At 34.9% G+C, this 19,592-nt stretch overlaps 1 non-coding gene across 1 annotated transcript; it reads right to left on the bottom strand.

Annotated features, from left to right (window-relative positions):
* Nucleotides 1-4,247: 4,247 nt before the first annotated feature.
* On the bottom strand, nt 4,248-4,388 carry LOC118147123 (U4 spliceosomal RNA). Its single transcript, XR_004733275.1, has one exon. It is a non-coding gene; the product is annotated as a U4 spliceosomal RNA (small nuclear RNA).
* Between the last annotated feature and the right edge of the window lie 15,204 nt (nt 4,389-19,592).

Below are 19,592 nucleotides of genomic sequence, written 5' to 3'. Positions count from 1 at the left end.
TTAATTACCACTGCAACCATATTGGGAAGAAGGGCTGAATAGAATGTGTTTATGTTATAAAGACTCTGCACTCATTAATGGAATAATACTACAATGAAAGGGTTTTCAGCTTTCAGGAGTGGTTTCCTTCCCTTCAACTTTTCTGTCATGTGAGAAACAGTGTGTCTACCCTCTAGAGAATGAAGCCATCAATATGCCATCTTGGAAGTAGAGACTAGGCCCTCACCAGGTACTGAATCTACTGGCATTTTGATTTTGGACTTCCCAAACTCCAAAATTTGTAAGATGTTGAAATTTCTGTTTTTTATAAATTACCCAGTCTCAGGTACTCTGTTTTTAGCAAAACAGAACAGACTAATATATTGACAAACTATAAATCAGTACTTGATCATTTTTTTCCCAAAGATTTGATTGATAAATATTTACCAGCACACTACTGACTCATCCATACAGATAAATGCTCCTTTCTCAATGAATATCTTCAAAAGCAGTCATGGAAAGAGCAAGAGAAGACACTGAAAAGAACTCTAGAAAGTCCACAGTCACCATATTAGAAAATACAAAGAACTATAGCAAGAATGAGAAGTGGGTTTCAGGTTGGGTGAGGTTACAGATTCACTGTCTTAAACAGAGAAATCTCCTAATGTCTTTATGTCTGAGTTCTATTACCTGTCAAGAGGAAATAATGACTTAACACAAAAGAATACATGTTAAAAGTTAAGTGATTATTTAAAGAAGTTTGACATGCTATGCAAGTGAACTATTATTAGTAACTCAAGGATTTCAACATCAAAAAAGTATATTCAGACTTCAAAGGCATCACTAAGTTTTGCCTTCAGCACCATCTCACTTCACCTGAATTCTCTAAACTGCAGTGGCCTACAGAGAGATATATGGCTTTCTGTGCATTGGCATTGTAGTATAATTAATCCTTTTGTTTATCCACATGTGTTAGGTATCTCTACATTGGGGTTTGCTGTCTGTTTTGCTGTTAACAATGGGAAGTACAATAATTTCTGATATTTTTGCTTGGGACAGCTAGAAATCTAGCTGCAATTGTTTTAAACAGCCGGAGAGCATGGCATCGATAATTTTAGAATTAAGTTAAATTATGTTTTACTATGTAAATTAGAAAGTGCTTCCGTGATGAGTTTTTCTAATTCAGTCCTGGAGAGGAGTTGACACTGCACAGTGAATTGAGGGTCAAATCAGCACTACAACCTGGTTCTCCTGGATTTCAGTGCATGGCCTTTTCTAGATAACATGCTATTCTCTCTTTATGTAAAAAGAAGTTTTAAAGCAAAATTACAATTGTTTATAGTCAGAATTGTTCAGTCCTCTCTCATTCCTCATCAAAGGCAATATGCCCTTTCAGGTTCAGTTTCAGTCTCACTTTTTGCATGCAGTTAATCCAATGACTTAGCACCCAATGATCCCTTCCATTTCTATGGAAATATGGCACAATTTTAGGATTATATTCCAGCTTGTGGCACATATGTGAGTGAATCTCCCTAAGAAGTGTGAAGATTCCTTGATAGCAAAGAAAATATCTTTTTATGTTTCTGTATCTCTCACACTGTGTGGCATAAAATAGACCTAGAATAATTTCTGTGTGAATACCAGCTAATAGATGAAAGCAAATGTGTGTTAAAAAATCCATACTCACAAAGAACACATGTTCCAGGTACATTTGGACAAATAGACTATGGAATTCAAAAACATATGTGGCCCACACAATATATACATGATGAGATGATGTATTTATAAAAGTTTTTTTAAGAGTTAATATGTGTACTATATTTGAAGCCAATAGTTTCTTAGAAGGTTCCCCCTATCCACCTGATGGATATCTAATTAGTATGCTTTAAATTTACAAAGCATGAATTAATTGCTGAGAACATTTCTTTGAAGAAATGGCACTAAAACATCTCCCCAAAATAATAAGATTTGAATTATAAAGATGCTTAGCTAGCCCCTTGCCTCCTTGTCTTGACAGAGGAATATTGCACATTATTTTGTCATGAATTCATTTTTAGTTAAATATTTTTAAAAATAATAATAAGGTGGGAAAACAAAAGCTTTTAAACATAGCAACTCCAATGGCATTTTTTTCCCTGCTGTGACTCAACTGCATTACCCAGTCTGAAAAATATACCACATGACTGCATATTGGTTTTGAGAACAGAGTTGCTGCTCTCCTATGCCTGGGATCTGAGTCACTGCCTTACACTGCGTAAAGAAGGCAGTTGTCACAAGAATGTTTCTGTGTTCCTAGCTAGCATTGTAATCTAGTCATATCTGAATTTATGTATTAGAAATACAATGTCATGGTCTTTCAGCATGCCTCCATTAATGTTTTGTTTCTCATTATTTATCCATTTATTCATCATTCATCAAATAATTCAGTGTCTCTTGCGGGCATTTAATGTACCAAGGATACTGTTGTAAATGTGACATTCCTCACATGGAACAAATCTAGGCAGACAGATACTAAAGACTCCAGGGACACATTAAAGACCCCATTGAATGCTGGGTAGAGAAAATCTGAGTAGGAGTTAACTGAGAGAAGAATGGTAAGGAAGGATTAGCCAAAACCTGAAATCCTAAAGGTTTCTCCCTCTTTTTGAATTAACTGACAACAGATTATATTTCAAGATATTTAATCAAGAGTAAAACTTCCATGTAGCACAACTCAACATTCTCTCTAACACGTGTACTATAGCAAATCACCTCAATTGTTTAATTAATCTAATCATATAAAATGTCTCAGTAAAATCTTATAGATATGTGTTGATCATTGGTCTGCTACTTCCTTGTGTATCTCAAGGCCTTGGAATATACTCATTCTCCAAAGCTGAAAAAGACATTTCTCTGCTTAAAATCAGCCAGAGGCTTCTAATGTGATGTGGAGAAAGAACTGAAAATCTGAGTCCAGCTATCTTTTCCTCCTGTCTCACTCTGCTCCAGTCATGCACAGCTTCTTTCTGTTTCTCGGTAAGGCCACTTTCCTATCAGAAACCTGTGTGCTCTTCCTACACAGCCTGGAATACACATCAGACTGATATCTACATGATTTATAGTCTAACATGTTTCAGGTGTCTCCTCAAATGTCACACCGATGTGACAGTTTTCTCACTATCATACTTAAAATAGTCTTTCTCTCTCGTCAATCACTTTTTTTCTTCTGCTTTATTTTTCTCTATAACACTAATACCATCTGACATGCCATTTACTTTACTCATTTATCTAATTATTTTGTCCTCCTCCTTCCCTCTGGCATTTGCTATATTTGTGCAGGCAATATTTTGTGTTGTTTCATCACTGAATTTCCATTTCCTAGGATGGTGCTTGTCAACATAGAGATGTTGAGTGAATGAACAGATAAATAAGTGATAGTAATAACAACTTACTTCTAGGTTCCTCTTAACTGTAAATATGTGTATTATATACACACATACAGAGGTTTACATTTTGTTTTTAATCCTCTAACTTGCTGCTATAGGAAATCAGGGACTTGATGACATAATAAAATTTCTTATTTGAAAGGAAGAACCATTATTTTAAAGTAGGAGATTCTTACAGATGATGGTCATGAGTAAATCATTATATCTGTCCTTCTGCTTTAAAAAGAACATGGATATTTAAAAGATGATAAGAGATGATGTTGAACAATGTGTTGCCCTCAGCACATAGAATAAAAATTATTAGTTTAGTTTCTATTCCACAGACTTTGAAGGAAAAAAAAAAAGCTTACCTAGAGAGAAAATAAAGAAAAACTATAAGTATTAATGTACTATTATAAGTCTCTATTACAAAGACAGGTTTATAGGAAATAAAAAAGCACATAAAGCATGCCACACTCTCATTACTTAAAATAAAACTTTACGGCAGAATTTGCCAGACAGACTCTTATACTGTTAGATAATTAAGTAGTGATATTAGAATTTTAAAATAACTTTTCAAAATTATGAGAATATTCAACCATAAAAACAGAAACAACAATATAATGAAACCTACTGTACCCAACACCCAGTTGAAACAATTATCAACAGTGTGCTGTACTATAGTATGTTTGGATGTCTCTTAGGGGTGCAAAAAATATAAACATTTCTTTCTTCTAAAAGACAGTGAAAAAAGGGTCAATATTGTTTAGAATTTTTTCAAAATATGTACTCATATTTTCAAAATACCTGAGTCTACATGTTTAATTTATATTTTTTAATTATTTTTTCTTTTTAAAGATTCAGTCCCCGTAGAGATTGCCAAAAATTGCCAATGCTGACTATATTTCAAGTCGTCATGGCAGGGTATTGAGAAAAGTTTTCAATTAGCAATAATCACGCCTCGGATAAACCTCATTGGCTACGATACTGCCATTGGGCAAAGGTACATGTTTAATTTATAAGGGCACAATTTAAGAAGAGGTTAAGTTTATTAGACATTTACTATTATTATTCATACGTTCAAAGAATAAAGTGAGTATTGGGGATTTTTGGACACTTGGTCAAGTTTATATAATTAATAATTGAAAGAGGAGAGATATGAACTCATGTTTTCTGACTGTGCTCTAAAATTATCTTGCAATTACATATAGCTATTTTAATAAGAATTTTATGCCGGATGTTTTCAAGGAATATTTTCTAAATAAATCTATATTTTTCCTAAATTATTTTGCCTTATTTGTCAAATCTGGACATTTTTTACATTTACCTTTATGCCATTTTTGCTTATTGTGTGATTTTATATAATTATTATAATCTACTCAATAAGAAATCATGTGTCTTACTTTGTATGCATTCATGCACACGGAGATTAGCTAGTATATTTCAAAAATACTTCTGCCATTCTAAATTATCATTGTTAAGTAATAACTTCCCAAACCAATACATAAATATCTCTTATTTGCGCAGATATTATTATCATAAGAAAATTAAAGGCAATTTGATTCTTTGAAAAAAATCTATTTTTGTGAACTTCAATAATTCAACCTTTATGAAATAATTCAAAAGTAAAGTTGTTGGAACCTTAAATTATTCTGAGCCTTGAGAGGAATGAGGCTATGCTGCCTGAGTCATGCAGCATGCAACTGGGTGAGTTTTACTTCTATAAATGACTAGGAAAACCAAACACATCAGAAATAAGACCCCCTCCCCACCTCAGATCACTGCCCCTCTTCATGGAACAATAAAGCAATCTTCCTTGGAATGTAACTAATAGAATCTGTAACCAATCTGTAACTAATTGAATCACTGTCACATATGCACTAGTCTCATATGGGGAATACTGTAAATCTGCTAGTTTCTCTTTCTCTGCTAATATAAGTAAAATCTTAACTTCTCCATTTGGAACACTGGACCCATTCCTTTGGAGTTGGCGTCCCCTTGGTGGCTATCTTCAAACTTTGTATTAATACTTAAACAAACCCTATCCTTACTTATATTTTCTGAATATCATTATTTCAGATTTACCTTTTGGGGACCACAAAGGGACCAGAAGCAAACCTCCAGCAATGTCTACCACTTTACCCACAGGGGGACCCTTGGAACCATCACAAATTACATTTGTTTACCTATCTTGCTAGTCAACGGGATCTTTGGTAAACTTCTCTTATGTTTGAATTCTTATGGCTTCATTGAAGAATTCAGACTTTATTTGAACTATACACATTCTTAACTCATTAGAGTTGCTAATAAAGCTCTACTGTAAGGTAGGAGTTTTGTTTTTTTCTAGATATTCGATAATCTAATCATGAATTTGTGAATTTTACTTTTCTCTGAGGGTAAGATTTTGTTTGAAATTACCAAGAGTTTTTACAAACTTTTCTTTCCTTCAAAATTTTGGTCAGGGAGAAAACAGTTTCTCTGAAAATAAAGTGTAAAACTTCTTTGGCTTAAACCAAAAAAAAAAAAATTATAATCCTTAAAACTGGCCAGATTCTGAAGTTGAGTTTAGTTAACAGATCTAAACTTTCTTTTTGAGTGAACAAAATTAGAAAAGGCTTTCTATGAGGATGAGATAAGTCTCAAAGATAAGAGACACTGTTCCTCCCAGCCAAAGGGTATCTTAAGCAACTAAGGTCTCACAGGAGAGTTGGAGCTTATTGACAGTGATGTGAATCTGTAATAACAGGGAATCCCTCAAGAACATTCAGGGAAGCTTGCTTAATCTGCTAAGCACATATAATGGTTGATCACTGCATGCCTTAAGCACCCAAATCTCTTGGGACTAATGAGACATGTAAAACAGGAAGAATCAACTCAAAGGGGACACCTTGAGGAGCCATCACACAAGTAACACACTGGGTCCAATACATCTCCTGGGGTCTTGTTGATCGTTCAAAACAAAAGTCTAAATCGTAGGCAATTGTACTCTCAAGTCTTCTTCTTTAAGAACATAGCCACCATTAGAAATATTTGCTATATTCATGATAAATATTTATTGTGTCTTTGTTTTTGTAGCTGCTTTGAAAAATAGTGCCATATACTTTGTGATAACGCCAAATTACAATGGCCAAAATGGGGTACCTTTGAAACATCTAAACTAGTTTATCTGTGTACTCAGTTAGAGAAAGCTGACTCTACAGTAAAATTAAATAAATCAATAACTAGGAGAACTATTTTCAGTGGCATTTAGAAGCTTTTAAAGAGTCTCTGATCAAGTCATTTTCTTGCAAGAGGAAAAGAAAAGATTTTCAAAAAAATTTCTGAATTAAAAACAACTGCTGAAATTTTGCTCCCTTTGTCTGCTTCTCTTTCTTCTTTGTCAGAACTTGCTTGTTTGAACTTCCCTCCTTCTCCCTCTCTACCTTTTCTGCTATTATGGCTTCATTTCAGAAATGCCGTGTATATTGTAGAGGATAACATGTCTCAGTTTATTAACCATGGTCAAAAGTAGAAGTTAAAGGCATACTTAAAGAGTTTCCAGATCCTCTTCAGGCTGCTATTGGATTTGCTAAAGATTTTGCATTAAATATTCTAATTTGTGACCCCAGATTCTCTGATTTATGTAAATTGATTCACATGTTAGTATCAGAAAGCAATGCCAAAGATAGTATAGCAAAAGCAAATTAGAGAAATTATTTAGAGGACTTTCATAAATTTTCTGAAGCAGATTGTAAATGTGTACACATTACTGCCAAAGCTTTACAGCACACTATCTTACTTTTCCAAGGAGGAGTTGATACGAACAAAACACAACAGTGCTGACAAAATCTTGATGAGCATGTAATGGCATACTATGAAAAATTTGGAGAAAAAATTATTTAAACCATAGTCAGGCCTATCAGAAGAAAAAAAACTGATACTTTAACTCAAACATTATACATTAATTACATGAAGAATTAGCAATTATAATTGAGTCTACAACCTAGTTGAGCTATCTCTCAAACTCAAGATCTAGTTATTTTTTGATTAAATATTCTATAATTGAACCCAGAAGAAAAGAAATAGAAGGTTAAACAGAAAGGGAAAGCAAATAAGATCATGAGTTTACAACTAAAACAATTGTCTAACTAATTTGTAATATCTAAACAGCCTAATACATTCCAAAACTCAACCAATTCTGTAGTCACTTCTGAAAAGTAGTAGTTGCATTACTGAACGTTTCAGAAGTGACTACAGAAAGTTAAAATGGAGGGAACAACAATAACCCAAGAAAAAGAAGAATAAGAATGTTCTCAGAAAATCAAAGGGAACTTCTCTTTTCTCTAACACCTTAGGGGAAAATGAAATTAATTTAAATGGGAGAACAAACACAAGCTCTCATCAACACTGGAGCTACATTATCAGTGATAAAATCCAGCGTATTACAATACAACATTTCTTGAAGTAAAAAAAAAGTACAATATCCCCTGAATCTAAAATAAATGTTGAAAAATAAATAAAATTAAAACAAAATTCTGTATAAATGGTAGGTGTAAGAAATACTTTCGTATCAGTATATAAACCTCAATCTATGACTCTTCAGTTTGGTCCCCTACAGAAAATATATGTTTTCTTCTTGGTCCCTCAACCTTCATTCACTTGATAGGGAAAGACATTTTAGAAGTTTACCCACATCTCTTTCTCTCAAAAGGGGAAAAGGTATTTATAACTAGAATAATTAGAATATAAAGTAGAATTATTACACTTAAAAATTTTACAAACTCTGATCTTTTTAATTCACAAATTGGAATTCATAGTGTCATAAAGAAAATAAAATCTTTAAATAATACAACATTACAAGACCTACGAAAACAATTCCAAGTCAGTTGTGATCAAAATCTTTAATTAACATTGGGAAAATTATCTTAGTTACCCCAATTAAAATTCAAATAATTCTACCAAAACCTCTTCTGACCCTTAAAAAATACTCTCGATCAGAGGCCTTGGAAGAGATAAGACCTATAATTTTGCATTATTTTAAAAGGAAGCTTGATTATTGTCTGTACAAGCCTACCTCATGTAACATTTCAATTCTTCTGATAAGAAAATCAAATGGTAGAGGCTAAAGGTTTGTACAGGATCTGAGAAAAATTACAACATAATCATTGTCAGCATTCAATAGTACCAAACCTTCCTATGTTTTTGACTGTCATCCCAATTGAAGATGAGTTCTTTACTGTGGTGGTTAATATTGTCAACTTGATTGGATTGAAGGATGCAAACTATTGTTTCTGTGTGTCTCTGGGAGTTGCCAGAAGAGACTAGCATTTCAGTCAGTGAACTGGGAGAGGAAGACCTACCTACATTGCGGGTAGACACCATCCAATTGGCTGCCAGCACAGCTAGAAAAAGCAGGCAAAAGAAGGTGAAACATGCCAATTTGCTGAGTCTTTGGGCTTTCATCTTTCTCCTGGACTGATTGCTTCCTGCCCTTGAAAGTCAGACTCAAAAATGTTCAGCTTCTGGCCCCTTGGACTTAAACTAGTGGTTTGCCAGGGACTCTTGGGCCTTCAGTCAACTGAAGGCTGCACTATAGCTTCCATACTTTTGACATTGTGGGACTTGAACTGGCTTCCTTCCTCCTCAACTTGCAAATGGCCTATTATGGGACTTCATCTTGTGATCGTGTGAGTCAATTCTCCTTAATAAACTCCCCTTTTTATATACATATATCTTATTATGTCTGTCTCCCTAAAGAACCCTAATACATTTACCATAATAGTTCTATTTAGTGCATTCTTTAGCATTCCTTCAGATAAAAATAATTTATTTTGACACTCACTTGGGCAGTTAGACAATATATATGAATAGCTACACATCAAGGATATAGTGATAGCCAAATTTATCTTTAACAAATGTTAAAAATAGACCATTCAATGTCAACTTCCCTAAGAAATCCACCTTGATACAGTATAGAGATAATTTACTTCTTCTCTGCTCAGGGGATAAGCAGGCCTCCATAGAGGATGAAATTTATTTATTATGACAATTAGCTTCAAAGGGAAACAAGGTCTCAAGGTCTTGAAGAAAAAGCCTCCAGGTTTGTCAAAAAAAGTTAGATGTTTAGGGCACTTAATACCAAAGGAAGGTCTTTTTATCAATCTGGATAGAATAAAAAGATTGGCTTTTCCTGCCCCTAAAACTATGTAACAACTGAGAAGAATTTGAGGGTTGGTGAGACACTGCAGAATATTTCATTTCAAACCTCATCCTAAAAACTCAAACTCTATATATTCTTTTAAAACAAACTAGGCCAGGACTTGTGCAATGGACAGAGGAAAATCAGTTAACACTGGAAATGCTTAAAACAAGTCTTACAGATACTTCAGTATTAGAACATCCAAAAAATAATATTTTATCTTCATTATTTGTTCAAGAAAATCAGGGAGAGATCTTAGGTATCCTGACTCAAAAACAATGAGATCAAAATAGACCTGTAGAATACTACGGTTAACAACAGGACCCTGTGGCTAAAAGATTGCCACCTTGTGTGAAAGCAATAATTGCTTCCCTATGAATAAAAGTAACTGAATAAATTGTGATGAAATCTTCCCTCACTGTCTTTATTCCACATTCTGAGGAAGCACTTTTAAATTCCCATCACACTCAACACTCTTCAGTTAGTAGACTGGCTTCTTATAAAGTTCTTTCTGCTCCCCTATTACACTCTTCAAATATAATAACCTAAATTTTACCACTCTTCTACCCCTGCTTTCAGAGGAAATGTAACATGATTACATGATCTTAACTGACCAGTTTATCTCACCCAGGATGCACCTATCAGAAACTCTCTTTACTAATGCTGATGTCATTTAGTTTACAGATGGATCCTACTTAAAGGGTGAATCTGGAATTTAACATGCAAGTTATGCTAGAGTATCTTTGAGGAAATGGAAAGTTCTTATCTTCTGGGAACAACCACAGCTCAACAAACAGAGTTAATAACATTAATTAGAGCCTGCTGATTGACAAAATGCATAATTGCTAATATTTATTCAGATGACAGATATGCTTTTGAAGTAGCTTATGACTTTGAGGTGCTATGAAAATAAAGAAGATTTTTTTACCTCTTCCTATAAGTCCATAAAAAGTAGACATCCTGTTTCAAAATTATTGGAAGCTATATTATTGCCAAAATCATTAACCACTATTAGATTTCAGGCCAAAGACAAACACCCTAGAAAGCAAAGAAAATCAATTAGCAACTAGTACAGCAAAATGAGCTGCCCTATGTATATTTGAACAAGAAAATCAAGCCATTTTAGATTTCAAGGAAACACTTGATTTTGATAAAAAAATTAATCTAAAGCCCCAAAAATAGAACAAGGAAATTGAGAAAGTAAAGGGAAAAGCAATTGAAAAACAAAAAGTTCTCCTCTTAGACTGTGTGACGGTATAAACCAAAGGGTCTGTTCATACTTCCACCCCGATTACCATCATCTTTCTTAATGTGTGTGTGATTTAACTCACTGGAGCCTTGATGAGATGATTGCTAGGGGTAAACAATATCACTGAAAATCTTCTCCATTTATTGCTTATAAGATATACAACTGTTATCATCTCTGCACAAAACATAATCCAGGGAAACCTTTACATCATTTGCAAAGTCACTTTTCTTTATGGGATGGCCCTTCCACAATGTGGCAACTAGATTTTATTCAACTACTGCCATCATGAGAATACAAATATGTCCTAGTGATGGCTTGTAGATTTTCTCATTGGATAGAGCATTTTCATGCAAAACAGCAACAGCCTTAGTGGTAAGTAAAATTCTCTTAGAAAAAAGTATTCTAATATGAGGAAGTTCCCTAAACTTTATACAACAGAAGTATTCATTTTACTGGACAAGTCATCTAGTCAGTATATGATATCTTGCTCATTCTTCAACTTTTCCATTGTGCTTATTACCCCCAGTCATTTGGGTTAGTGGAAAACATAAATGGAGCAATGAAAACTCAATCTACAAAATTAAGGCTTTTATAATTCCTTAGCCAAAAGCTCTTTCATTTGTTTTGCTTAAACTAAGATTGATCCCTTTTGGTAAATACCAATTTGAAATCGTAACAGGTTGGTGTATGAAATTGTCTCCAGTAAATTGTGAATCTGTGATATCAAAAGGGGATATGTTATATAAATGCAGTGGCCTTATGAGGCAGCTAACTCAAACCTGTAATTTAGTAGAAGACTCTTTACACAATAAGCGTATAGGAGATGAGAAACTCAAATTCCAACCAGGAGATTTTTGTCTATTGGAAATAGCATAATTTAAAGTATTGTTGCTAATAAAGGTGGAAGAGACCTTATTCTATGCTCCTAACAAACCCTTGTGCTGCTAACCTAAAAGGAATTAATTCCTGGATATACATCACCCATTTAAAGAAAACTGCTTTGCCTGCTTGGACTTCATCTCAAACCAGTAACCTAAAATTCCCAAAGAACCAAAAAAGATGAGAAAAAGACAACATCTGAAGTAGTCAGCTTTCCAAGACAGGAGACCAGGCCTCCATCTAAATGAATGCTTAATATTAATAATAATTAATGTAAGATTTTTCTTTGCAAATTATTACTAAATTTATATTTTCCCTAGTTCTTATGCTTCATTGCTACTATCACCAGTTCTTATGCCTTTGTTGCCCATAAAACAAATCTTTTTGCAGTTGGCTCTGGAGTATACTAATGGATTATAGGGGGAAAAAAAAACTGTTGGATATGCAGCCACATGCTCCTTTCCAGTGTTACTGGCCTACCATGGTGGTAGGCCAAGAATGAGATTGGATAGAATATCAGAAGCATATTTGCGTATCTTAGGAATAGTCATTGGTGCCTGTGATGGTTAATACTGAATGTCAACTTGATTGGATTGAAGGATGCAAAGTATTGGTCCTGGATGTGTCTGTTGAGGGTGTTGCCAAAAAAGATTAACCTTTGAGTCAGTGGGCTGGGAAAGGCAGACCCACCCTTAATCTGGGTGGATACCATCTAATCAGCTACCAGCACAGCCAGGGCATAAAGCAGGCAGAAAAAACATGAAAAGCCTATATTGGTTTGGCCTTCCAGGCTTCATTATTCTCCTGTGCTGAATGCTTCCTGCCCTTGAACATCAGATTCCAATTTCTTCAGCTTTGGAACTCTGGCTTCCTATCTCCTCAGCTTGCAGACAGCCTATTGTGGGAACTTGTGGATCCTGTCAGTTAATACTATTTAATAAACTCCTATATATAAATTTATTGTATATATTATGCTATTATAAACATATTCATATATATATAAATTATATATAATATATATTATTGTTATATTATAATTTATATATAAATATATACATATGCAGCCAAATATATATGGAAGTTTATTAAATATATATGGGAGTTCATTAAGTATATATAAATATATATATATGCTATTAATACTCTTCCTCTAGAGAACCCTAATACATTGCCTAACATAAATAATGTGCATCACCAGTTCTTAAAAAATTTTACTTTATGTTCCAGGATACAAGTAAAGAATGTGTAGGTTTGTTATATTGGTATATGTATTTCCATTGATGGTTTTCTGAACCTATTAATGTGTCATCGAGGTTTTAAGCCCCACATGTATTAACTGTTTGTCCTAAAGCTATCCCTCCCCTGAGCCCTCCACCCTCTGACAGGCCCCAGTGTGTGTTGTTTCCCTCCCTGTGTCCATATGTTCCCATTTTTCAACTCCCACTTTTGAGTGAGAACATTCAGTGTTTGGTTTTCTGTTCCTGTGTTAGTTTGCTGAGAATGATGGTTTCCAGATGCATCCATGTTCCTGCAAAGGACAGAATTTCATTATTTTGTATGGCTGCATAGTATTCCATGTTGTATATGTACCACATTTTCTTTATCCATTCTATCATTGATAGGCATTTGGGTTGGTTCCATGTCTTTGCTATTGTAAATAATGTTGCAATAAATACACTTGTGCATGGGTCTTTATAGTAGAATGATTTATATTTCTTTGGGTATATAGCCATTAGTGGGATTGCAGGGTGAATTGGTATTTCTGGTTCTAGATCCTTGAGGAATTGCCACATTGTCTTGCACAATGGTTGAACTGATTTACATTCCCATCAACAGTGTAAAAGTGAACCTATTTCTCCACAGTCTAGCCACTATCTATTGTTCCTTGGCTTTTTTAAAAACTGAGGTTCTGACTGGAATGAGATGTTATGTCAATGTGGCTTTGATTAGCATTTCTCTAATGATCAGTGATGTTGAGCTTTTTTTCATGTTTGTTGGCCACATAAATGTCTTCTGTTGAGAAGTATCTGTTTATATCCTTTGCCCACTATTTGTTGGGGTTATTTTTTTTTCTTATACAGTTGTTTAAGTGTCTTGTAGATTCTGGATATTAGATCACTGTCAGATGGGTAGATTCCAAAAATTTTCTTCCATTCTGCCTGTTCACTTCAATGATAATTGCTTTTTCTGTGCAGAAGCTCTTTGATTTAATTAGATCCCATTTGTCAATTCTGCCTTTTGTGGCAATTGCTTTTGGTATTTTTGCCATGAAGTCTTTTTGGATGCCTAAGTCCTGAGTGGTATTACTTAGGTTTTCCTCTAGAATTTTTATGCTTTTGGGTTTTACATTTAAGCCTTTAGACTTTACATTTAAGTCTTTTACATTTAACTCATCTTGAGTTAATTTTTGTATAGGTGTAAGGAAAGGGTGCAGTTTCACTTTTCTGTATATGGGTAGCCATTTTCCCAGTATCATTTATCAAATAGGGAATCCTTTCCCCATTGCTTGTTTTTGTTCACTTTGTCAAAGATCAGATGTTTGTAGATGTGTGGTGTTATTGCTGAGGTCTCTGTTCTGTTCCATTGTTTGCTATGTCTGTTTTGGTACCAGTACTGTGCTGTTTTAGTTTCTGTAGCCTTGTATTATAGTTTGAAGTTAGGTAGCATGATGCCTCCAGCTTTATTCTTTTTACATATTCTTTGCTATGCAGGCTTTTTTTTGCTTTCATATAATATTTAAAATAGTTTTCTGTGAAGTAATTTTGTAAAGAATGTCAATGGTAGTTTGATGGGAATAGCATTGATTTTATAAATTACTCTGGGCAGTATGGCCATTTTCATGATACTTATTCTTCCTACCCATGAGGATGAAATGTTTTTCCATTTGTTTTTGTCCAGTCTTATTTCCTTGAGCAGTGGTTTGTAGTTCTCTTTGAAGAGGTCCTTCACATCCCTTGTTAGCTGTATTTCTTTTTGTAGAAATTACATCACTGGCCTTTTAATAATATTTTACAAAGCAAAGGACATGGGAAGATCTTTCAGGTAAAAGAGATCCATTTGTTAGTTTGAATGCTGATGCTTCCCCAGCTGAGAGATAAGACAACTAGATTTTCAGATAGTATAACAAAAATGTGGGACAGTTTCATCTTACCTTTTTCTGGGGGATGGGTCAGTTTAGTCAGCTCCCCTCCTTATACTGGAAGCAAAAGAATCACACCAAAGTTATATATCTCAGTGCATACCCAGTGAATTATGTGTCTATGCCATTATATTACAAAGTACTGATTGGCATGTCACTGAATGGGCACAGCAACTGGGTATTTATTGACTGGCTCCAAATGAAACATCTTGCCTATGCAGCACCAATCTATGGCCATGGTTATCCCCAGGATGGTTCGAATGGTGCTCTTTTGTTTTGCCTGGATCCAAAGTTAAATTGTTTATTCTCTTTTAAAGCCTACAAATCTTCCTCATTCACAGTCTCATTGCATTCATTTTGTATTCCATTGGTATGATCATTTAGCTTCCATCTTTTTGTCACAAGTGGGTATTGAGGACGTCATTTGTCATGTAGAAACCCTAAGCAATTACACACAAAAAAAGGGCCCTACGTGATAGCAGCATGGGTATCATGTTACTAAAAAATGATGTTGCTCTTATGAGAAAGGTGGTATTACAGAACTGTATGGCTTTAGACACATTCATTGCAGCTCAAAGGCAAACCTGCACAATCACAGGGACTAAGTATCATATCTCAAATAAATCAGATAACATTACTAAACTAATAGCTGATATGAAAACCCAAATAAATAACCTCTCAGGTCTGATATGATTTGGCTGTGTCCCCATCCAAACCTCATCTCAAATTGTAATCCCCACATATCAAGGGAGGTCCCTGTAATCCCCACATGTCAAGGAAGGGAGGTGACTCAATCACGGGGGTGGTTTCCCCCATGCTATTCTCATGATAGTGAGGTGGTTCCCAGGAAATCTAATGGTTTTAAAAGTGTGGCATTTCCTCGCTTGGTTGCTTTTCTCCCTCCTGCCACCTTGTGAAAAAGATGCCTGCTTTCCTTTCACCTTTCCTCATGATTATAAGTGTCCTGAGGTCTTCCCAGTCATGCAGAATTATCAGTCAATTAAGGCTCTTTCCTTTATAAATTACCCAGTCTTGAGTATTTCTTTTCAGCAGTGTGAAAATGGACTAATACAAGATCTGACACCCTCTCTAAACAGTAGGCTAAGCATTTGGTTTGGATCTTAGGGAACGTGATGACAGAAGCTACTATTTTTCCCAGAGTTACAATCATTTGCCATGTTTTAACCTACTTTTTGTCTTTACTGCTGCTGTACGATTTGTTCAAAATGCAGTCAGTGTACAACTAAATAAACTAAAATGATGGTTGCTCAAATAATTACATTAATTGAAGGTGCAATCATCAATGTGCAGCCTGACTCAGGTCACAAAGTTACTCCCTTCATGTTCCTTTACATTTGGCCTATATCTCATGATATGGTTTGGCTGTGTTCCCCCCCAAATCTCATCTTGAATTCCCATGTGTTGTGGGAGGGATCCAGTGGTCCAGTGGGAGATAGTTGAATTATGGGGACAGGTCTGCCCCATGTTGTTCTAGTGATAGTAAATAAGTCTCATAAGATCTGATGGTTTTATCAAAGAAAGTTTCCCTGCATAAGTTCTCTCTTTGCCTGCCACCATCCATGTAAAACATGACTTGCTCCTCCTTGCCTTCTGCCATGATTGAGAGGCCTCCCCAGTCATATGGAACTGAGAGTCCATTAAATCTCTTTTTCTGCATAAATTACCCAGTCTTGGGTATGTCTTTATCAGCAGCATGAAAATGAACAAATATACCACATCAGTTTATTACCAGAATAATCCCACTGACATGGGATATGACATTCTAGGAATGAGCATTCCTAGTGACATGGGACTAAGCTCTTCAAAACAAAAGGGACAAAACTGCTTGAGTTTATGATGCTTTCTTCAAAAGATCTTAATGAAAATGGGGAAATGTAAAATTAAATAATTTAAGCTTTATTAAATAATTCACCTGTAAAGCTGCTGGAACTTTAAATTATTCTGAACCTTGAGAAGAATTTGTCCATGCAGCCTGAGTTACATGGCATACAGGTGCAATGTCTACCTTTTTTTCTCTGCAAATAATTAGAAACACCAAACAATACCAGAAATAAGAGCCCCACAGATCACTGCCTCCACTCAGGGAATAGTAAAGTAATCCTCCTTGGAATGCAGCAATCTGTAAGCAATCCAATTGCTGTAATGTATTTAGTGGTCTCATCTAGAGAATGCTGTAATTCTGTAAAAGTTTCTCTGTATCTGCCTAAATAAATGAAACTTTCACATCTCCACTTTGAATGCTAACTCCATTCATTTAGAATTGATGTTTCTTGGGTTCTGTTCTCAAGTTTTGGTCTCAAATGAGCTCTATACCTAATTATATTTTCTGAATCTTATTAAAAGTTGACATTTGAAACAAGAAGAACCATAAATACACAAATGCCTTCTTTATTGTTTTCTAATTTAGGGTCATTGAAACATAGGAAACAGAAGCTTTAGTATGTTGAAATGAAAAAGTATCCACAGATCCCTCGAGTCAAAAAGATCAACAGTCTTGAAGGAATCTAGATTAATGAATCTGAAAATTCTGGTATTATTCTGTAATTTTTATATTTAACCTTGTATTATGCAATTTATTAAAAATGAAGTATTGAGTTTCATATATATACAAAAGATTGGAAAGTTAAACCAGATGATAAAGTTATAAACTCATTAAACATGAAGAAAGAATTGCATTCATGCTTCCAGTTGGTTGAATTCAAGAAGATAGAATGCGAATACTTCTTGGATGTTTGAAAAAGTTTTGAGAAAAATAAAAAGCACATTGGCTGGGGATGGTTTAATTTTCCTAGTGGGTTATATTATGATTCAGTAACTGTGAGTCCTACAGTTTTAGGCTGAATTGTTTCCCCCCAAAATCTGTATGTTGAAACACCAATTCCCATTCCCTCAGAATATGACTTTATTTGGAGCAGAGTCATTAAAGGGGTGATGAATCTACTAAAAGGCCTTTATGGTTGGCCCTAATCCAATCCAATTGGTGTCTGTACAGGAAAAGGGGAGTTGAATACACAGAGAAACACTATATCATGACACCCCAAAATATGACACTGTGACATGCTAACTACAGAAGAAGCCTCAAGTTCTCTCTGATCTTTCTCCCTTCCCTTCTCCATCCTTTCTTTCTCCCAAAACACAGGATGAGGCTGTTTTCTGAAGTTCCTATTATCTGTTTAGGAACCAGAACCTACCAAAGGAACAAAACCGCCTGCCTTCAGTGACTTGAAATCTTATTATTTATACAGAAGGGAAGACTGAGGAATTCAATCACACCTACACCATTTTTTTCTTACAAGATAAATGGCTTATCTTGGGCTCAAATTCCAAAGAGAATCATTTACAAGTTAATTTTTGTTTTCTAGGTTTATTCATTTTTCCTGAAAATCATTTACCCCTACAATCCCCATGTCTCCTCTCCTCAATGAAGTATTTACATGTCAACTATCTGGCCCTCCTTTGAGTTTTTATATTGTCTATGATGCCCATGCACACATGCACATGTAATAAATTTATCCTTTTCTCTTGTTAGCGTATCTTTTGTTAAAGGAGTGTCAGTCATGACCCTTTGGATTAAGGGTAAAAAGATCACACCCTTTTCACATCTACATAGCCCTAGCAAATACATCCACCTATTTTTTTTATGACACTCAGATAACTGTCGAAGTGTTTAATGTTGAACTGATATTTGTCCCACTTTGCTTTCTGCTACAGAGATATTGTTTTGCCAAAGAAGTATAGCTTTTATAGTAAATATTTAACTTAAAATTATCAGAATATCTTTTAATTTTTTTCAGTTTAGCACTATCATATATAGGTGCAAAAAGATCTTACCCTGTCAACTCTGTCCGACTCTTTTAGATATTCAGGGTCTCATTTCCTCTCCTTGAGTTTAGAAGTGACCTGGATGAATGTCTGTAATGGAATATATTATTGTCTATATGCATAACCAGAAAGATTTAAGAAATGTTGTACAACATGAAGCACAGCACACCTTCAAAGAGAAAGCTTCATTAGATGTTGGTGAGGGAAATAACCTATGTAGCCTTCAGATATAGGAATGGGAGGTTCGTGTCCTCTCTTATTTTGTGGAGCAGTGGTTTGTAGTTTTCCTTGAAGAGGTCCCTTACATTCTTTTAAGTTGTATTCCTAGGTATTTTATCCTCTTTGTAGCAATTGTGAATGGCAGTTCGTTCTTGATTTGGCTCTCTTTAAGTCTGTTGTTGGTGTATAGGAATGCTTGTGATTTTTGCACATTGATTTTATATCCTGAGACTTTGCTGAAGTTGCTTATCAGTTTCAGGAGTTTTTGGGCTGAGATGATGGGGTCTTCTGGATATACTATCATGTCGTCTGCAAATAGAGACAACTGGACCCCTTCCTGACACCTTACACTAAAATTAACTCCAGATGGATTAAAGACTTAAACATAAGACCTGGCACCATAAAAACCCTAGAAGAAAATCTAGGCAAAACCATTCAGGTCATAGGAGTAGGCAAGGACTTCATGAACAAAACACCAAAAGCATTGGCAACAAAAGCCAAAATAGACAAATGGGACCTAATGAAACTCCACAGCTTCTGCACGGCAAAAGAAACAGTCACTAGAGTGAATCAGCAACCATCAGAATGGGGAAAAAATTTTGCAGTTTACCCATCTGACAAAGGGCTGATATCCAGAATATACAAAGAACTCAAACAGATTTACAAGAAAAAAAACAAACAAGCCCATTCAAAAATGGGCAA

The sequence above is a fragment of the Callithrix jacchus genome, chromosome 13 (assembly GCF_049354715.1).
Source record: "Callithrix jacchus isolate 240 chromosome 13, calJac240_pri, whole genome shotgun sequence".
NCBI classification, from domain to species: Eukaryota; Metazoa; Chordata; class Mammalia; order Primates; family Cebidae; genus Callithrix; species Callithrix jacchus.
Note: the sequence above shows the minus strand (reverse complement) of the source record. Positions and strands in the feature narration are given on the sequence as shown.